Source organism: Eptesicus fuscus, chromosome 19 (genome assembly GCF_027574615.1).
Source record: "Eptesicus fuscus isolate TK198812 chromosome 19, DD_ASM_mEF_20220401, whole genome shotgun sequence".
In the NCBI taxonomy this organism is placed as follows: Eukaryota; Metazoa; Chordata; class Mammalia; order Chiroptera; family Vespertilionidae; genus Eptesicus; species Eptesicus fuscus.
In genome coordinates, this window is record NC_072491.1 from 37,642,195 (window position 1) to 37,662,500 (window position 20,306).

At 35.9% G+C, this 20,306-nt stretch overlaps 1 protein-coding gene and 1 pseudogene across 1 annotated transcript in view; both read left to right on the forward strand.

Annotated features, from left to right (window-relative positions):
- C19H8orf34 (chromosome 19 C8orf34 homolog) overlaps positions 1–20,306 on the forward strand; it is a 253,026-nt gene that overhangs the window by 83,963 nt on the left and 148,757 nt on the right.
- On the forward strand, positions 1,404–1,518 carry LOC114234725 (U2 spliceosomal RNA; annotated as a pseudogene).

A 20,306-nucleotide genomic window follows, 5' to 3' on the forward strand; every position in this document is an offset into this window, starting at 1 on the left:
TAGCCTTCTTAGTTCACATGTGAACACTATCAATATGATTTCACTGTTTATTGCCTTCCAGATAAGCAAAAAATTTCAGAAATTTCAAGGAAGAGTAATTATTTTTAAGAAAACTATTAGCACTTATAAGTCAACATAGCTTATTTTAGGGGATTTTAATATCAGATCTGAGAGTCAAATTTCTTCTAAAATACTATTTATTTTTTATTATTAAAAGGCAGATATTCAGTGTAAAAAAATGTGGCATTACAGAAGGTAAATGCAAATGGAATCTAAGTAAGTTGAAAGAAGGAAATGATGCAGTTAAGAAGAGGAATCAATGACCTAGAAAGCTAACAGAGAATATTAGCAATGCTGAAACTGATACATCCCTCATAATGCTGACACAGAAAAGGGTAGAAAAACACAAATTAACAGTATGAAAAAAGAAAGATAAGACCAGACTTCACTATAGATCTTAACAAAAGATAATAAAAAACATGTGAAAATAACTTTATATCAGCATATTTGACAACTTGGGTATAAAGAAAAAAAATTCTAGCAAAGCACATCATACCAGATATAAAAAAGGAGAAATAGGATATCTGAATAGTTCCATATTTGTTAAAGAAATTGAATTTGCAAACAAAATCCCTCCCCAAAAGACAACTTCAGGTTTACATGGTTTCTTTGATGAATTTTCAAATCTTAAATCAAAAATTAATGCCAAATGTAATAAACTCAGGAATTGGAGAAGAGAGAAAACTTTGCAGGTTGTTTTGAGACTGGCATGTTCCTTATGGACACAGATACATATGTTCTCAACAAAATATTATTAAATTAAATCTCTATGATCCAATACGGTCTCAATCAAATTTCTAATAGGCTTAAAAAAAGAAAGAACTTGATGAGCTAATTCAAAAATATATATGGAAATAATGACCTGAAATTAATAAAATCATCAGGGAAAAGGAGAGTATCTGGAATTAAAATATCTGATTTCAGGACTTACCATAAGGCTACAGCAGTCGAGACAATATGGTATTGATGTAAAACTTGATAAGCAAATCGATGAAGTAGTTTAAAGTTTAGAAATATGTATATCTGGTCAGTTCATTTTCAACAAAGGCATGAGGCAATTTGATATATAAAGAAAATATTTTCAAGCATTGGCACTGGAACAAGGAGATAAATGTAAAGAAATCAAACCATAACAAAAATTATTTTTAAATGAATTATAGGGACAGCCTTGAAGCAGGCAGACATTTCTTTAGAGATAACTTAAGGATAAAAGAAACATTTGATAAACTGGACCTCATTAAAATTATAAGCTTCTCAGAAAATGAGAAGAAAGTAAGAAGAAAATTTAAAAAATAGAGAAGCATACCACTTACTGGGAGAATATATGGACAATATATCTGGCAATCATTTCTTGACCTTTGGGCTAAGATCAAGTATAGTATCTGTTCTTATCAGCTTAATATCTGATATGTCCTTTATCTGAGGACAATATACTTTTTAAAAAAGGGCAAACGCTTTCAACAGGCAGTTCACAAAATGAGTTAAGCAAATGGTAAATAAGCATTTAACTTCATTAGCCATCAAAGAAATGCAAATTAAAACAACACTGAAAGATCACTACAAACCAACTAGAAAGGCTAAAGTTAAAGACTCTCAACACAAAACATTGCCAAGAATGTGGTGTAGCTGTATATTTCAAATATTGCTCATAGGAATGAAAAATTTCACAATCACTTTGGAGTCAATGTCTGGCAGTTTCTTATAAAATTCAATGTGTACCTACGCTATGGCCTAGAAATTCTTAGATATTTTCCTAAGAGAAATAAACATGTATCCTCAAATATTTGTGTATGAAAGCAGTTTTATTATAAATATCCTAGACAGAAAACAAATCAAAATTATAAGCACTGGGAGAACTTATAAATAAATTGTGATATATTTACACAATGAAATATTGTTAAATAATAAAAATGACTCAACTGATACATGTGACAATCTGAAGGAATCTCATTGTTATGGGCCAATTCATATATTGATGCCATAACTCCTAATTTTGGTATTATTTGGAGACAGGACTTTCAGGGATAATTATTAAGGTTACATGAGGTCATAAGGGTGGGTTCCTAATTCAGTAGGTCTGGTGGCCTTATAAGAAGAGAAAGAGACAGAGCCCTCTCCCCCTTCCTCTCCCTCTCCCTCTCCCTCTGCCTCTCCCTCTCCCTCTCCCTCTCCCTCTCCCTCTCCCTCTCCCTCTCCCTCTCCCTCTCCCTCTCCCTCTCCCTCTTCCTCTCCCTCTCCCTCTCCCTCTGCCTCTGTGCACGCACACTCAACACTCAGGAAAGGCCATGTGAGGATGCAGTGAGAAGGTGGCCATCTGCAACCCAAGGAGAGAGCTCTCACCAGACATTGACCCAGCTGACACCTTAACCTTGGATTTTCCAGCTTCCATGACTGCGAGAAAATAAATTTCTGTTATTTAAGCCATCCAGTCTAAGACATTTTGTTATGGCAATTTAAGCCAAATAAGACACGTATAAACATTACGCTGAACAAGAGAAACCAGAAACAAATGACTACATACTATGCTAATTTAATCATAGGAAACTCAAGAACAGACAAAACTAATCTATGGTGATAGAAATCAGAACATTGTGCTGGTGGTGAGGGATTGGTATATGAGGAAACTTTCTGTGCTGATAGAAATATTTTATATTTTCACTGAAGTGCTCATTACATGGGTGTATACATTTATCAAAACTCATTACATTGTACATTTACTATTTGTGCATTTTCTTGTAGATTTGAATCTGAAAAAATAAAATAGAAATTTTTGTATATAAAAATCATGGCTGCATAATGTTAGATCATGAGAATGCTCAAGGAGTCAAAATTAAATTTGACGTTTGTTATTGTTCCTGAAATAAAATGATTATATTTTATAGAAACACACATGAGATATGAAAGGTAATTTAAGACCGTAATATAGGCATTTGCTATGGAAATGTCTCAACTGTGACCTTTAATATGTTTTCCGAAGTCTGTGCCTATTGTAAGCATCATGTTTGAATAATCCCGAACAAAAATAGAAATTGTCATTTTAATTTTATAGTTGCACTTCAGAATTTGATCTTTGATGATAAATTTCCTAGTTTTGAATATACATGTGGTCACACTATCTTTATTTGATATACTGAAATTTCCTTCCTTACTGACTTGCTTGTGATACAAAGAGCTCAAGTTGTGGCAATTTAAACTGAAAATGTTATTGTTATCAATTGGAAATGTGCAGTACATATAATGTGATTCTTTTTATATTCTTTGTTTAAACATCTTTAGTGAGATATATATACATGACATAAAATTTACTCATTAAATGTATAGAATTCAATGGCTTTTACTATATTCACAGAGTTCTGCAACCACCCCACAATCTAAGTTTAGAACATTTTCATCCCCCCCGCCTCCCGCCACAAAAAAAAACACAACAATTAGCAGTTACTCCTTGTCCCACCACCACCCACTCCCTCACAGCGAGGCAATCATTACTCTTACTTTCTGTCTTATGGCTTGGGTATTCTGAGCATTACATAAATGAAATCATACACTACGGTGATCTTCTGTGAAGGGCTTCTTTTACTTAGTGTAATATTTACAAAATTTATTAGTATTGTAGTTGTATTGGTCCTTGTTCCTTTAAAGAAAAAAGAATAGTCTAGGTTTTAGAGCATTTTTTGGTTCATGGCAAAATTGAGCTTATGGCACAGAGATATCCCCCACACCACCAACTCCCCCATATGCACAGCCTCCCCGACTAGCAACACCCTACAGCAGTGGGCGGCAAGCCACTCTGTTGACTAATGAGTTTGCTGACCACTGCCCTACAGTAATACATGTATTATAATAAATGAACATACATTAGCAAAATATTATCATGTAAAGTTCATACTTTTACACCAGTGTTTGTTTTGGGTTTTGTACATTCTTTTTCATTCTATTGGTAATGAAAACTGTATCGTGACATGTGTCTACCAATATAGTATCATACAGCGTAATTTCACTGCCCTAAAAATCCTCTATGCTTCTTCTATTCATGCCTCCCTCACCCATAACCATTGGCAACCACTGATCCTTTTACTGTATCCGTAGTATTGTCTTCTAAAGAATTTCGTACAGTTGGAATCATACAGTGTGCAGGCTTTTGATATTGACTTATTTCACTTAGTAATCATTAGTGTTTAATGATTACTCCATGTCTTTTTATGGCTGGGTAGCTCATTTATTTTTAACACCAATAGTATTCCAGTCTGAATGGTACAATTTATCTTTTCATCTACTGAAGGACATCTTGGTTGCTTCCAAGTATTAGCAGTTATAAATAAGGCTGCTAAAAAACATCTGTGTATGCAGATTTTTGTGTGAATATAAGTTTTCAGTTTATTTGGGTGTATATCAAGGAACATGATTGCTGGATTGTATAGTCGAAGTATGTTTAGTTTTGTGAGAAACTGCCAAAGTATTTTTCGAAGGGACTGTACCATTTTGCATTCTCCCCACCAAGAAATGAGAGTTCTTGTGGCTTCACATCTTCACCAGCTTTTGGTGCTGTACATTTTTTGGACTTTAGCCATTTTAATAGGGTGCAGTGTTACCTCATTTTATTTGCAATAGCCTAATGACATATGATGTTGGAGACTTTTTCATATGCTTATTTACCAAGTGTCTTTTTTTTTTTTTTTGGTGAGATGTCTGTTCACATCATTGGCCCATTCTTTAATTGGGTTGTTTATTTTCTTATTGTTGTATGTTTTAATAAATCTTTATTGTTGAAAATATTGACATATGTCCCTTCCCCTCCCCATTGCCCTTTCTTCCCCCTAGCCCCCCAAGCCTTCACCACCCACTGTCTGTGTCTATGGGTTATGCATATACACATATGAGTTCATTGGTTGATCTCTTCCCCCTCTCCTCCCTCCCCTGCCTTCCCTCTGAGATTTGGCAGTCTGCTCGATGTTTCTATGTCTCTGGGTCTATTTTTGTTCATCAGTTTATCTTGTTCATTATATTCCACATATGAGTGAGATCATGTGATACTTATCTTTCTCTGACTGGCTTATTTCACTTAGCATAATGCTTTCTAGCTCCATCTATGCTGTTGCAAATGGTAAGAGTTCCTTCTTTTTTACAGCTGCATAGTATTCTATTGTATAGATGTACCACAGTTTTTTAATCCATTCATCTGCTGATGGGCACTTAGGCTGTTTCCAAATTTTAGCTATTGTAAATTGAGCTGCTATGAACATAAGGGTGCATATATCCTTTCTGATTGGTGTTTCTGAGTTCTTGGGATATATTTCTAGAAGTGGGATCACTGGGTCAAATGGAAGTTCCATTTTTAGTTTTTTGAGGAAACTCCAAACTGTTTTTCACAGAGGCTGCACCAGTCTGCATTCCCACCAGCAGTGCACGAAGGTTCCCTTTTCTCCACATCCTCACCAACAGTTGCTGTTTGTTGATTTATTGATGACAGCCATTCTGACAGGTGTGAGGTGGCACCTCATTGTCATTTTGATTTGCAACTCTCAGATGATCAGTGACTTTGAGCACTTTTTCATATGCCTTTTGGCCTTCTGTATGTTCATTTTGGAGAAGTGTCTATTGAGGTCCTTTTCCCATTTTTTAATCGGATTGTTTATCTTCCTTTTGTTAATTTGTATGAGTTCCCTGTAGATCGACAAATTCCAACACCCTTTTTTTATAAAAACTCTCAACAAAGTGGGAATAGAGGGATCATACCTCAACATAATAAAAGCCTTATATGAAAAACCTATAGCCAACATCATACTCAATGCACAAAAGCTAAAACCACTTCCCATAAGAACAGGAACAAAACAGGGATGCCCACGTTCACCACTCCTATTCAACATAGTACTAGAAGTCCTAGCCATTGCAATCAGACAAGAAGAAAAAATAAAAGGCATCCAAATTGGAAAGGAGGTAGTAAAAATGTCACTATTTGCAGATGACATGATACTGTACATAGAAAACCCCAAAGACTCCATCAGAAAACTACTAGATTTAATAAATGAAGTTGGCAACGTAGCAGGATATAAAATTAATACCCAGAAATATATGGGTATTTCAGAAAGGGAAACCATTTACCATTGCAACAACAAAAAAATTTAGATACTTAGGAATAAACTTAACCAAGGAGGTAAAAGACCTATATTTGGAAAGCTACAAGACATTGAAAAAAGAGATAGAGGAAGATATACGGAAGTGGAATAATATACTATGTTCATGGATTGGCAGAATCAATATCATTAAAATGTCCATACTACCCAAGGCAATCTACAGATTCAGTGCAATCTCTATTAAAATACCAATAGCATAATTGATAAAACTATCACAAATTGTCCAAATCTTATTGTTGATTTTTGAAAGCTCTTTGTTTTTTTTTATCCCCTTTACCCATGTTGTGTATGCTTTCTGCGTGTTTTGTGTAACAGCCCTTTACCAAATCCATCTTTTGCAAATGTTTTCTCCAAGTCTGTGGTTGTCTTCATATTCTCTTGATCTTTTCTTTCACAGAGAAGTTTTTAATTTTAATGAAGACCAGTTTATTCTTTCTTCATTGATTGTGCCTTTGGTGTTTTATCTAAAAAGGTACCACTTTACTGAAGATCATTTAGGTTTTCTTCTATGTTATTTTCTAAGAGTTTTATAGTTTTTCATTTTACATTTAAGTTTGTGATCCTTTTTGAGTTAATTTTTGTGAAGGGTATATGTGAGATCTGTGTTTAGATTCATTTTTCTGTGTATGTATGTCCAGTTGTTTCAGTGTCATTTTTGAAAAAACCTTTTCTCTATTTTATTGCCTTTTCTTTTTTTGTCAAAGATTAGTTAACTATATTAATGTGGGTCTATTTCTAGGCTCTCTATTCTGTTCCATTGAACTATATGTCTGTTTCTTTACCCATGCTACACTGTCTTGATTTCTTTAGATTTATGGTAAGTCTTGACTTTGGTAGTCTGTCCTCCAATTTTGGGGAAACTAACATCTTATAATATTGAGTCTTCCTTTCCTTGAACACGGAATACCTGCCCATTTGTTTAGCTCTTTAGTTTCATTCATTAGAGTTTTCTAGTTTTCCTAGTGTACATCTTGTACATATTTTGTTAGATTTATATCTAAGTGTTTTATTTTTAAAGGTGCTAATGTAAATAGTAACTGTCTTTTTAATTTCAAATTCCACCTTTTAATTGCCAGTATTTAGGAAAGCAATTGGCATACAGCCTTGCTATAATTTCGTATTAGTTCCAGGAGTTTTGTCAGTTGTTTTGCATATTCTCCATAGACAATCATATCATCTGTAAACCAACAATTTTGTTTCTTTTTCCCAATGTTTGTACATTTTCTTTCCTTTTCTTATTGTATGAGTTAGAACTTGAAAAAGTGTTGAGAAGGATTGATGATATAGAACATATTTGCCTTCTGCCTGACCTTAGTGGGAAAGCTTCAAGTTTCTCACCACTAAGCATGATTTTAGCTGTAGGTTTTTTGTAGAGATTTTTTCTCAAGTTGAGGAAGTTCCCCTGTTTCTAGTTTACTGAGAGTTTTTATCTGTAATGAGTTTTGTCAAATGCATTTGCATCTATTTATATGATCATGTAATTTTTCTTTTTTAATCTGTTAATATGAGGAATTATATTAATTGATTTTTTAATGTTGAGCCAGCCTTGCATACTGAGATAAAACTTATCTTGTCATGGTTTATAATTATTTCTACACATTTTTGGATTAGATATGCTAATATTTTGTTGAGGATTTTTGCATTGATGTTCATGAGAGATATATGTAGTTTTCTTTATTGTCTTTCTCTGTTTTTGGTATTAGAGTAACACTAGCCTCAAGGAATAAGATAAAAAGTATTCCCTTTATCTTCTGGAAGGGATTATAGAGAATTTGGTATTATTTCTTCCTTAAATGTTTGGTAGAATTCACAGGTAAACTCATTTGGGCCTGGTGTTTCTTTTTTTGGGAAGCATATTAATTATTTTTTGTAAAAAATATGTTTTTATTTATTTTTTAGAGGGAGAGGAGGGGGAGAGATAGAGAGAAACATCGAAGAAAGAGAAACATCATCGATTGGCTGCCTCCTGCACACCCCTTACTGGGCATTGAACCTGAAACCTGGGCATATGCCCTGATCAGGAATTGAGCTAGTGACTTCTTGGTTCATGGTTCATGGATCAATGCTCAACCACTGACCCACACCAGCCAGGCAGAAGCGTAATAATTATTGGTTCATTTTCTTTCAAAGATATAGACCTGTTTATATTGTCTTTTTCCTATTTCTTCTTATGTGAATTTTGACAATTTCTGACATTCAAGGAATTGGTCCATTTCATGTAAGTTATCAAATTTGTCTGTAGAGTTTTTATTATTGCTTTGTTATCCTTTTAATGTTCATGGTATCCATAATAATGTCCCCTCTTTTATTTCTTTATGAACATATCAAAATTTATCCATTTCTCTATTCATCAGTTTCCAGATTTAAATGATTACCCTCAGTGCTGTTATGAATACCTCTATCCTGACTCCTCAGGCACCGTGCTGAAGTTTCTCTTGGGTGTACACCTGAGACTAGCACTTACAGGTCCTGGGTGCTTGCATATACTGTATGCAACTTTTTGGATTTTATTAAATATCTCATTTGTCTCTGAATATATGTGTTAGTTTCTCTAGAGTCTGGGTAATGGTTCTCAGCCAATGAGGTGATGGCCAGAAGGAAGGCGGGGGGGCAGTGGCTGGGTGGAGGTGAGTAAAGGAGGGGAAAATAGGGACATCTGTAATAGTATAAACAATAAAAATAAAGTTAAGAAAGAAAACCCTTTTACTATGTAAAGTGATATCTATGTTAATTACTTCATTGTGGATTAAATCAACATGTTGTATACCTTAAAATATCATGTTATTCAAAGTCTTTTCAATTTGATTATGAAAGAACTCATTACTTCAAAAGTTTTCATTTCTCAGATAACTAATAAAGTTGAATTATCATATTTTCCATTTCTTTATTTATCTGTTGTATTATGGATAATATCTTTAGATATTTTGTCCCATTCTCTCTGTTTGATTTGTAGTTATCTTGTCCTTTGATAGTTTTAGTTTCAGTTATTATATTTTTCATATCTAGTAATTTTTAAATTAAAATCTGTTTGTTCTTATTGTTTTCTAGCATATTTACCACTTTTTTTTTTTTTTATAATTCCTGAATGGTTTTTCTCTCTTTAAAATGTTAAATAAACTTATATTTAGTCTTTGAATTGAATCGATCATCTCCAGTTCTTGGGGTGTTAATTCTCCTTTTGTTTTTACTGGCTTATGCTCTTTTGTGGTAGGTTTTCTTTCTTCTTTTTAATGTGGTTTATAATTTTTTTAATATATTTTTATTTCAGAGAGGGAGGAAGGGGGAGAGAGAGAGAGAGAGAGAGAGAGAGAGAGAGAGAGAGAGAGAGAGAGACATCAATGATGAGAGAGAATCATTAATCAGCTGCCTCCAGCACCTCCCCTCTCCCACTGGGGATCAAGCCCTGCAACCTGGGCATGTGCCCTGACTAGGAATCACACCACGACCTCCTGGTGCATAGGTCAGTGCTCAACCACTGAGTCCCTCCGGCCAGTCATGGTGTGTAATTTCTAACTGACCCAGTGCTGCAGAAGCACTCGTACAAGGTGGCTCTTCATTGGCTTCTTATAGGGCTGTAGGAGGATTTGTCAATGGAGTTTTCGCTTTCTCAGTTTAGGCTTTCTCCATCACTTGGACCTTGTAAATCAGGACATCACACTACCATGTAACATCAGTTTGTATTTCCATTTCTAATGATGTCTTTACAACAAGAGTCGCCAGTGATGAGAAGCTTCCTTGCCACTTTCATGGCTGCATAGGAGAATTTTTCCTATCCCAGTGTCTGATCGTAGTTTAATGTCACTTACAGCTCTTTAGGGTTCTTTACTTTATTCAGAAGACTTTATTTCAGCTCCCCAGTTTACATGAGCTAAAGGCCTTATCTCTTTTCTTCATATTTTTCAGCCACTAGCCCAGAGGCCTAGACAACCTTAGACCCATGTAGGTTTTAGTCTAGGTTTTCTGTTCTGGATTTGTTCTTCTTTATTTCTGCTACATGAATACTTCATTTCTTTTAGAACTTATTGGGAGTAATTTTATTTTGTTAACTTTATCAAGCATTTCTGTATTTGGAATAACAGAAAGCCTTTTGTGGCATTCAGTTAGTTAGCTATATTGGTAGAAATTTAAATTGTTTAATTTCAATGAAATCCAAATACTAATAAAAATACAAAAGAAATATATAAAGAACTACATAAAAATAATTAGCTTTCAAAAACAATAAGCCAACATTATGTATGTCATCTAATTTTTTAAAAAAATTGGTCAAACATTGTGTAAAATTATATGAGCTATAAATATATAGGTATCTATCTCTATCTCTATGTATTAAAACCAAACTATTATCCATGGTTAACTTAGAGGAGCAGAATCAAGGAGGGAGAGATCTTTCATTTTTCTACTTTCTATATTTCCGCATTGTTTGATTTTGTACACAGGCATTTTAAGCGTGAAGAAGATGCTAAAATTAGTGATAACTTTAAGAGGAAGCATTCTGTAATTTTCCCAATTAGTGTTTTGATAATTACTAATCATGAAAGCCCTGTGAGCCTGAAAGACAGCCTGTGAACTCGTTTCATAGACTGTGGTGTTACGGGTAAGTTGGGAGCCAACATCAGAGCGAACCCCAGGATCTGGGAGCAGAAGCAGATGGTGGAAGTGACCAAGAACAGACTGCATCTTGGATGCCTGCTGAAGACGAGGACCATGCAAATCGGACCACGACCACCATCACCCACGAGAGAACTCAGTATCCACCTGTTCCTCCCAGTTATGTCAGCCTTATGGCATTTTTGAGTTTCTGGTATCAGGCCACAAAGTTCTTATGGATTTAAAAACATTTGTAGTGATGTAGGTTGTAGGTATGAGAGATGCCATCCACAAATGGCATTTAAAGGACAAGTGAATTTCCTTCTCAGCTAACACTGACTTCAATTCTGGCAGCCATATACTTGCTCCCTTTATGTTTTGTTCATTCTTCAGTCAGTCTTCCACAGCCGTAAAATAAGAAATAAGCATGCTTACAATGAATTTTCCTCAACCTAAGTTTTCTTAGCTTATTTTTTATTCTACTTACAGATTACTTTTACCATACATACAACCTATGTTATCCACATCAACAGACAAAATGTGTGTTTTATTGCATTTCAGTATATTAATGGAACCAGGGAAAAACTCTTGCTCTCCTTCATACTAATTGAGCAGTACTTCAGACTACATTATTTTCCTGCAGGGTAAAATAAAGTTTGTTAGCTTCGGTGTTTTGTAATTAATTCATTACATATTTATATTTGGTATCTTACTCAGCACTTAGGTCAAGGGAAATAATTTTTACACTGAAAAATCCATTAATCTTCTCTGTGGGGCATCATTTTCTTGTAAATTAAATTGCCTAATTAGCTGATCCTTTGGAAACTGATTCTGAGCTTAATTCCCAAAAGTTTAACCAAAATGTTTCTACTTTTAAAAATAAACTACTTACAGATTACTTGTAAAGATATTAGATTCAAGTTATTATTAGACCAACCATGAGGCTGCTAATCCTAGGAATGAAGACACTCACCAAGGCAAAACTCTTATTTTATTGAGTTAGTATTTCTTTGCTATGTGCCCACCCAGATCATGGAAGTAAATAGAAGACCCCCCCCCCACCTTGCCCATGGGCTATCGGAGTGTGCTTTGGTTTCCTTACAGACTGAAACAAAAAGTGTGACTTGATCAAATCAGCTTTCTGCACCAAATAAGGGATAAACTTCCCAAAGAGTGATGGAGAGGCGTTGTTATTAAAGGAATATTGTGACTTTCATTGTGGTCTCTACTTAATATTCAACCTGTAATAACAATAACAGGGATATTTTTCTTTGTGCTGTTTTATTCTAAGGGATATGAGTGACAGAGCCTTTCCTGGCCAGGTGCTCATAACGTAAACGTCAGAATGAGAAGCATGGCGGTTGGCAGTCAGAGATGAGAGTCTACAAATTAACAACAGATGTGAGTTAGTAACTTCAAATATGAACAGAAGGCTTGTGGCTCAGTAGCTGCTTCTTTATGAAGCTGTTTCTCATCTACTGGTCCTCATTTCTTAGTTCTGAAATTTTTATAGATGAAAATTATTCCTAGCCCTCAGCATTTTTATTCTGTGTCAACAAAGAACGAAATGTCTATTATTCAAGCAAGCACAGATTGCATAGGCACCTAACTTAAGAGTAAAGTTAGAAAATACTCTTCACTCCATTTTAAAAAATATGTTTTTATTGATTTTAGAGAGAGTGGAAGGGAGAGGGGGGAGATAGGAACATTTATCAGCCACCTCCTGCACGCCCCACGCCCCCTACTGGAGATGGACCCCGCAACTCAGGCATGTGCCCTGACCAGGATCGAACCAGTGACCTCTTGGTTCATGGGTTGACGCTCAACCTTTGAGCCAAACCAGCCAGGCTTTACTTCATTTTTGGCTTTGAATCTAATTTGATGACTAATCTGAAATATAACTCTCTCTCTCTCTCTCTCTCTCTCTCTCTCTCTATATATATATATATATATATATATATATATAATTTGGAAAGATATGTATGTTGCAATTTTTAAAATATTAATAAAGTATAACTTTATTACAATAAATTACATTGTTCTCACCAAACGGAAAATTTCTAACCATGTAGTTTGATTTTTCCTCTTCATAGAATGTAATTTAATTTTTTGAAAACATTTCATAGTTGTTATGAATATGGTGGTAGAGCAAGGATTCAGAAGACAGAGTGAAATATCACACAAACATAGGAAGAAATGTTGTCTTCTAGCAAAAAAAAAAAATTGGCTAAATGTAAAAATAGGCTAGTTATCTTTGTGATAATATCTAGACACCAATGCCAGTAGAAGTTTATGATTGCATTTCTACTAGCTGCCGAGGTCATTGATAATGCTATGCCCTGTGCTAGGTACTGAAAATATAGAGCCAAATGAAGTACAGTCCCTACTCAAATATAACAGTAGATAGTAAGAAAAAGAGGGGGAAAAATGTAAACCCACGTGATAGCTACCATATCAGAAGTATGTACATGGTTCTGCTCTGCACATGATTCTAGTGCCGGGTCAAGGTCAGGATGCCTTTTGCAGTCACAGAACCACTCTTCCCCTCAAAACATCTGAAGTATCATTTTCTTCCATTTGGCCCATTACGGGGAGGTAGTAACCAGTGGATTGCTCCTTCATTCTCTTTACCTTTATTTGTTTTCTTTGCATTTTCTGATATCCTTTTCTCTGCCTCACGTGATGGCTCACCCCTTCTAGTTTGTCCTTGTCTGGCCGCATCGGCCTCATTGTTTCTGTGCGTTTGGGTTATCTCTAGCATTGAAGCCACGATATTTTCGGAATTGGGCCAGTGCTCTCTGAAAGAACGGGCTTTTGCATAGTGTAGGTCAAGCACATCAAACTCAATGGCCAGCAGGAATGAGGCATGCGGCCCGCCGGCCATGAGTTTGACATGTTTGGTGTAGGTCTCTCTTAGATCCAATTAGATTAATTGATACTCCCTACGTTTTAGGAAGCAAATCAATTCCCCCAAAGATAAAGCTGCTAGCCCAATGGTTAGAGGTCAGAATAAAGCCAAATGAACCAGTGCCCTCATTCCATAAATAGCCTCTTGAACATACCTTGAAACAAGACTTTCTTCAACTCTGCTTCAAAGGGAAAAGGAAAGGAAAAAGCAGAGGGCAATGAAGGAAAGAAAGAGAGAGAGGGAATGAGCATTTAATGAATAAATAAAACCCCCGGGTATATTTCTAAAGCTAAAACCGTGCTGATAGCAGAATGGGGCCATCTTTTGTATCCCAAAGCCAAGTGATATGAACAGCAGTGATGGATTGCACAGACCGTATCATAACGTTGCCTAAGCTGGTACATTATCTGGCAGCGTGGACTGACATTTACTCAGGTTTTATCTTACCTTTAAACAATGTTTGACATAGGGCTTAGAATGTTTTTAATGAGATGATCTCTTAGCTATGAAATACAATTAGATAGCTATTGAGAATTTTTTAATGCAGCGTCAATGTATTCAAGTGGACAATCATGTAAGAAACAGGAATAGCTTGGAAGAAGGTACAAATTATACACAAACAGGTAAGAGGTCAGCTGATAAAAGTCTAACTGAAGATGCTGTTGTTAAACATAGAATTTTTTAAAATATGGATTTTATTTCATTTTGTCTGTTAAGCATTTCAAAGACATAACTTCATGTCTATGGTTATTTGTGAAGTATTTTAATTTTGCATGTGCTTATATCAAATACTACTTATCTCTGTTTTTATGAAGTGTTAGTCCACTGAACTTGGTTAGTAGTAAAGGCTCTACTAAATATTTAACCTAAATATTGCTAGAGGAGACTTTAAGCTTAAGTTAAATATAAGTTGGGCTTAATATTGACTCTGTCCCTCTAGTTGTGTTATCCTAGGAAATATAATGGGCTCTCTAAACTTTTGATTATTACCTGTAAAATGTACTAATGTGGAACAACTTCATCAGTGTTTAGCACAAAGTAGATTAATAGATGGTAATTTACATTATACTAGTAACTAGATCAGTAGATTTTACAAAGGCCCCAATTTTTTTTAGAATCATTTGTTAAACAATCTTTATATGAGAAATTCTAACCATGTAAAGCTTTTAAAATAGAAACTGATAATATTTTAATGTTGTACTTGTTAAAAGGATTTTGTCTTTAAGGTTAAGAATAGGAGTCAGAAAACTTTTCTGAAAAGGGCCAGATAATAAAGAGTTTAGGCTTTGTAAGACCTATAGTCTCACACTAAACAACTCTGCCGCTATATCGTGCAATCAGTCATAAGTAATGAATAGCAAACGGGCATGGCTGTGTCCCTGTAAAACTTGATTCAGGCAATGGGTTGGATTTGGCCTATGGGCTTTGATTTGTCAACTCATGTTGCGGACTGTCTGCTTTCTCGTCCCTTCACCCACTTATCTTCCAATAATAATAACAACAACAACAACAACAACAACAATAATAATAATAACACCAGGTTTATTGGCTCTTAGAAACAGCATAGGTTTCTATGCCAAAATCTTTAATCTTTCCATGCTGACTCTTACTAAAAAAAGGTAATTTGGAATTTACCTTGCATCACTTAGAGTTTGCTCAAAGGAACAAAAGTTCTGAGAGTGATACAGAATAAGAGATTTACTGTAGTATTCCACCATACCCAGAAGGAGCTGGTTATCATCTATGTGAGGCTGTTGCTTCTGTTTGGTATTGGGCGGAGTCAGCTGAACAGCAAGTGATGGAGGAAAGATGGGCAGGAAGTAGGAGAGAACAAAGACAAACCAGACCCATGAGGACGAACTGGAACCCATGTGAGCCCTCCACACCCCTGGGCCTCCCACTTCAGTGATGGAGGTGCCTCCTCCTTGGAGCTGCACATGCTCCTGGCCTGGGGGTCACAGACCCCTGAGGCAGACATCGGGCAGGAGCTGGAGCCGCATCAGGCCGCTCTGCTGCATCCCAGGTGACCTGCCCCTAACCTTCCTGGCCTCAGCATGGCTACTGCCTCACTTCTCTTCCCACATGTCCAGCAGAGTTCTCCGCCCTGAGCTGTGCTACCCCTGACTCACTGAACTCAGTCCTCTTCTGCCAAGGAATTCGAGGACAATGACGGTCACTTTCACTGAAGTTTAAACATGCTACCCTTACCTTGTCTTAAAATAGCCTTGAGGACAGATATTGCTGGTTTTGTATTTTAGAAGCTGCCTCTGTAGAACACTGCCTTCCATCTGAACTTACAGCCCATCTACCTGCAAAGTGAGTGAAACTTCAAGAAATGATGAGGCGGGGTCCTCCGTTAATAAGCTCTGGTTCAGGATGCCCTCTGACTCAGTCCTCCTCACCTGGACCCCTTCTCACTGCTCTTGTTCAGTTCTCTCAGTTGTGTTTTTTTTTTCTTTCTATTATCCTCAAAATAGTTGCCTGGAAGCCCCCATTTTTGTATATCGGAGACAGTTTCCTCTCTTCAAAGTACCAGAGCTATTCTCCGAGGCCAAACCTGCCATGGCTTGACCATAGAATCACTGACCGGCCAGTGGATATAGTTCAGAAGTTGAATCTGATTTTTACGTATAAACCCATTTTGGCGTGGTCTTCATGGTTTATCTTAGTTGAGGAGGGCAGTGCTCAAGCTAATAAAAAAATGCAATACAAACCAACCTCACTGTCAATGTTGGTGAAGTGTCCGGTGTTAGTTGCAGTTCCCCTACCTAACGTATGCACATCTTAAAATGTGTCTTTGGCACCTGGCAGTTGGCACAGATGTCTCCTCTGCTGAATGAAATGTAAGCCCTGTGCACTAAGTTATGGACCCCTGGCTACCCAGAGAGTGCTCCTGAAGCAGCAGCATAGACATCGCCGGGGAGCCTGCAAGTAATGTGGGATCCCCAAGCTGCCGAATCATAATCTGTGTTTTAACAAGATCCCTTATCATATATGTGCACAGTAAGGTGTAAGAAGCACCAATGTAACTCTTGGAGTCATCTCATTAGATTGGAAATTCTAAAACGGTACTTACACAATGGTCAAAAGGAGGAAAGGAGATGGTGTGTGCAGGCCCGGAAGCAGTTTCCTCCACTGGAGGGATTGGAATGGGTACATCTGTTGCTCTTTGATTTTGAAGGCTGATGGAAGAAGCTTTGACTGTTCGAAGGCATCTTTGGGAAATGGCACTTGTCCTGAGAGAAGAGCAGGGCTCTCCAGGAACTGGTCCACCTTTGGGAATTTAGCACTGAGAGCATGCACATGGTCCACCTCGGTGAGCTCAAAAAAGCCATTCCAGGGAGACCCCATCTCCCCGCAGAAGGAGTGCCCTGTGCCGTTGGCTAGACCTAGATTTCATTTAGTAACGGCCATATTTATTTATTGGTATGTCTACTTCCCATACAATGAGACATTTTAAAAAACATTATGCTTAATTTGTTCATAAGTAAATCCCCAGAAGGAAATTGTCCTGTGGGACCTTGGAATTTGAGGAAGACTGTAGTCAGTGTTTTAGGCCTGAAGTTGAAGACAACTGTGGTAGTGAAGTCAATGTCAAATTTGTCAGGAACTATCCATCATTCCTTTCATCTAAAAATAGGTATGGCCCTGGTTGGGTGGTTCAGTTTGTTGGAGCATCATCCTATACACTAAAAGGGCAGATTTAAAAAATTTAAATGACCCAGCTGGCATGGCTCAGTGATTGAGCATCAACCTATGAACCAGAAGGTCATGGTTAGAATCCCTGTCAGGGCACATGCCTGGATTGTGGACTCCATCCGCGGTGGAGGGAGTGCAGTAGGCAGCCAATTCATGATCCTCTCATCTCATCATGGATGTTTCTACCTCTCTATCACTCTCCCTCCCTCTCTGAAATAAAAAAAATATTTAAATTTTTAAATAAATAAATAAGGTATGGATCACCCACAATCTGTAAGATGCTTTAAAAGTTACTCTTAATCCTACTGTGCTGGTGGTTGAGCTTAATGCAGGCAGATTCCTGTGGGTAGTATAAAAAAAAAAAAAGATAAGGAAAAATACTTTTTCTGTGTTAGATTATTTATTTTGGCTGAAATATCATAGTGGGAAGAAGCATAAAGAAATTGCAAATTAGCCACTTTATATTTTAATGCCAAGGGTGGCTAGGTGTCCCCCCCTTATATTGCTCACATGGATTTCAACATATGAACAGGTGTCTCTTCTATTTGGTATAAAAAGCAAATATGTAAAATTTTAATACTAACAATAGTGACAAATATTAAATATATATATATTTAGATATAGTATTTCACACAAATTGTGAAATAATATTTTTAATGAATTTGATCACTGTTTTTTCAAATGAGATCTTTTTTCCTGCTTTAATACTTTCTACTTGAACATATTAAAAACTATACTAGCTACGTATCCTACACTACGCATCTGACACATTCATATTGTAAATATGTAAAGATTTTTATAATAGTGTTGCAGTGCTATTGAAATTACTATATGTTTGTGTGTATAGATATATATTTTCATAACATATATATAGTTTACAGTGTGTTATATATATATATATAAAACACTGATGACCCAGAAAATAATCCTTTTTATTTGTCTACATTTGAATGATGTGTGTGGTGTTTTTCTTATCAGGTTACAGAATAGAGCACTACTTGAAACTATACTTCAGGGTGCTCTTAAATGTATTTTACTTCTGTTTGTCCAGATTTGATTACTATACTTTAGTGCACCATAAACAGTATGCTTGGTTTTTATGGCTGATGTCTGGTTCCTGAAAGTGCTAAGCTCAGCAGGATTGCACTGTGATGATCGTTACTTTGAATCTGACAGATTTTATGTGTTGAAAACAACTTGAATAATGATAATGCGTGACTATATATACACATATGGCTGGAGTTTGCCTTTCTATTATTTCATTATGGGGCAACCCTGAATAATTCTGGGCTCCCTTTCATACTCAGTCCTTAGTGGAGCAGAGCTGTTATGGATGTGCCAAGTCTTCTTTCCTTCTGTGAAGCATCCTCATTTTATTTACTCCACACCATCCTGATTTTTAGGGCTTTTTCTATCATGATTATCTACTGTAGTTAAGTGTGTGTGAACAAACACATATATTGTATGTCATTTATATTGCATTTGGCTTTTTCTGTGTTCACATTACAAAGATATTCTTAGTTCATATAGACCTGCTATAGTAGATCTTGTACTCATTTGGTTAACCTTTTTTAATATAATCTAAACATATAATTTTACATTGATCCCTGTGAAATTTTAGTTAAGTCATTTGGCCATTTGTATAGACCTTCAAAACAGACATCTCATGAAATGTTAGTCTTATGTGATGTTCCTTAAAAAATTCTATGGTCAAATACATTTGTAAAATTATTTATAATATGTTCCTGTCTTGCAGATTTTCAATGACCATTAGATAATTAAAAATTCTAAGTTCTTCAGTTAAGAAACCCATTTAAAATTTATTTGCAGAATTTTTTTTTTTGAGTAATATTAGTGCCACACCTTAAAGCTGGGGTTCTACTCAAGGTAGTTGTGAATTATTAACCTAGTGCATTGGAACTGTTTAATTTTGATTTGATTTTCCAACCATATTAGCTGCTATCTCAACATCTGTATAAAAAATGTAAGTATTTGAGAGGAATGATATTTATCTTCATGGAAGATAATGAGAAAAAGAGTGGAAATTGTTAGGACAACCTACTAGAGAGTTTGCCTCAGCTTATTATCTGACCCATGGTTATGCGATAGTTTCTGAATATCATTGTTTAACGAGAAATTATTCACCTGCCTGACATGTTATTCATCTTCATCTTGTTCACAAAGTGAGAATAATTATCCATGGTCTTAAAATCAGGGTATTTCTCCAATTAAAAAAGTAATCTAGTGTATGGCAATGGTCACCTCTGTTGACTTCATTGTGCTCTATTAATTACTTTTTGTTGTTTATCTTTATTGTTGAAAATATTACATACGTCCCCTTTTTCTCCTTCTAGCCCGCCTCCCCCCACCCTCATGCCTTCACCACCCTATTGTCTGTGTCCATGGGTAATGCATATATGCATACGAGTTCTTTGGTTGATTTCTTCCCACCCACCCACCCTGACCTTCCCTCTGAGATGCAACAGTCTGGGTGATTTTTGCAACTGCAGAGTAGACAATACTTCTTGGAGATTATATAAAATTAATTAGTAGTATCTAATCCACAATGGAGATCGCAGTAACAGAAGCCATTATGTTTTTGTTTTATATGTAATAACAATATATATAATTTGTCTTCCATTTTATATAAATTCAAAACACATGTTCTTCTCGGTGGAAGATCATATTTGAAATTCTACAAGATCTTATAGTTTTATTTATCAAAAAATTGACAACAGTGTTGATTGCTTCAGAAGTATAAAGAAGTACAAATTAGTCCATATTGGAAGATTTTCTGTCCTTGCTCAGGCTTCCTCAGTCAAATATTTCTTCTTTTTTTTCTTCGTCTTCTTCTTCCTCTTCCTCTTCCTTTCTTTCCTCCTCCTCTTCCTCCTCCTTCATAAAACAAAGGAAATAGGGAT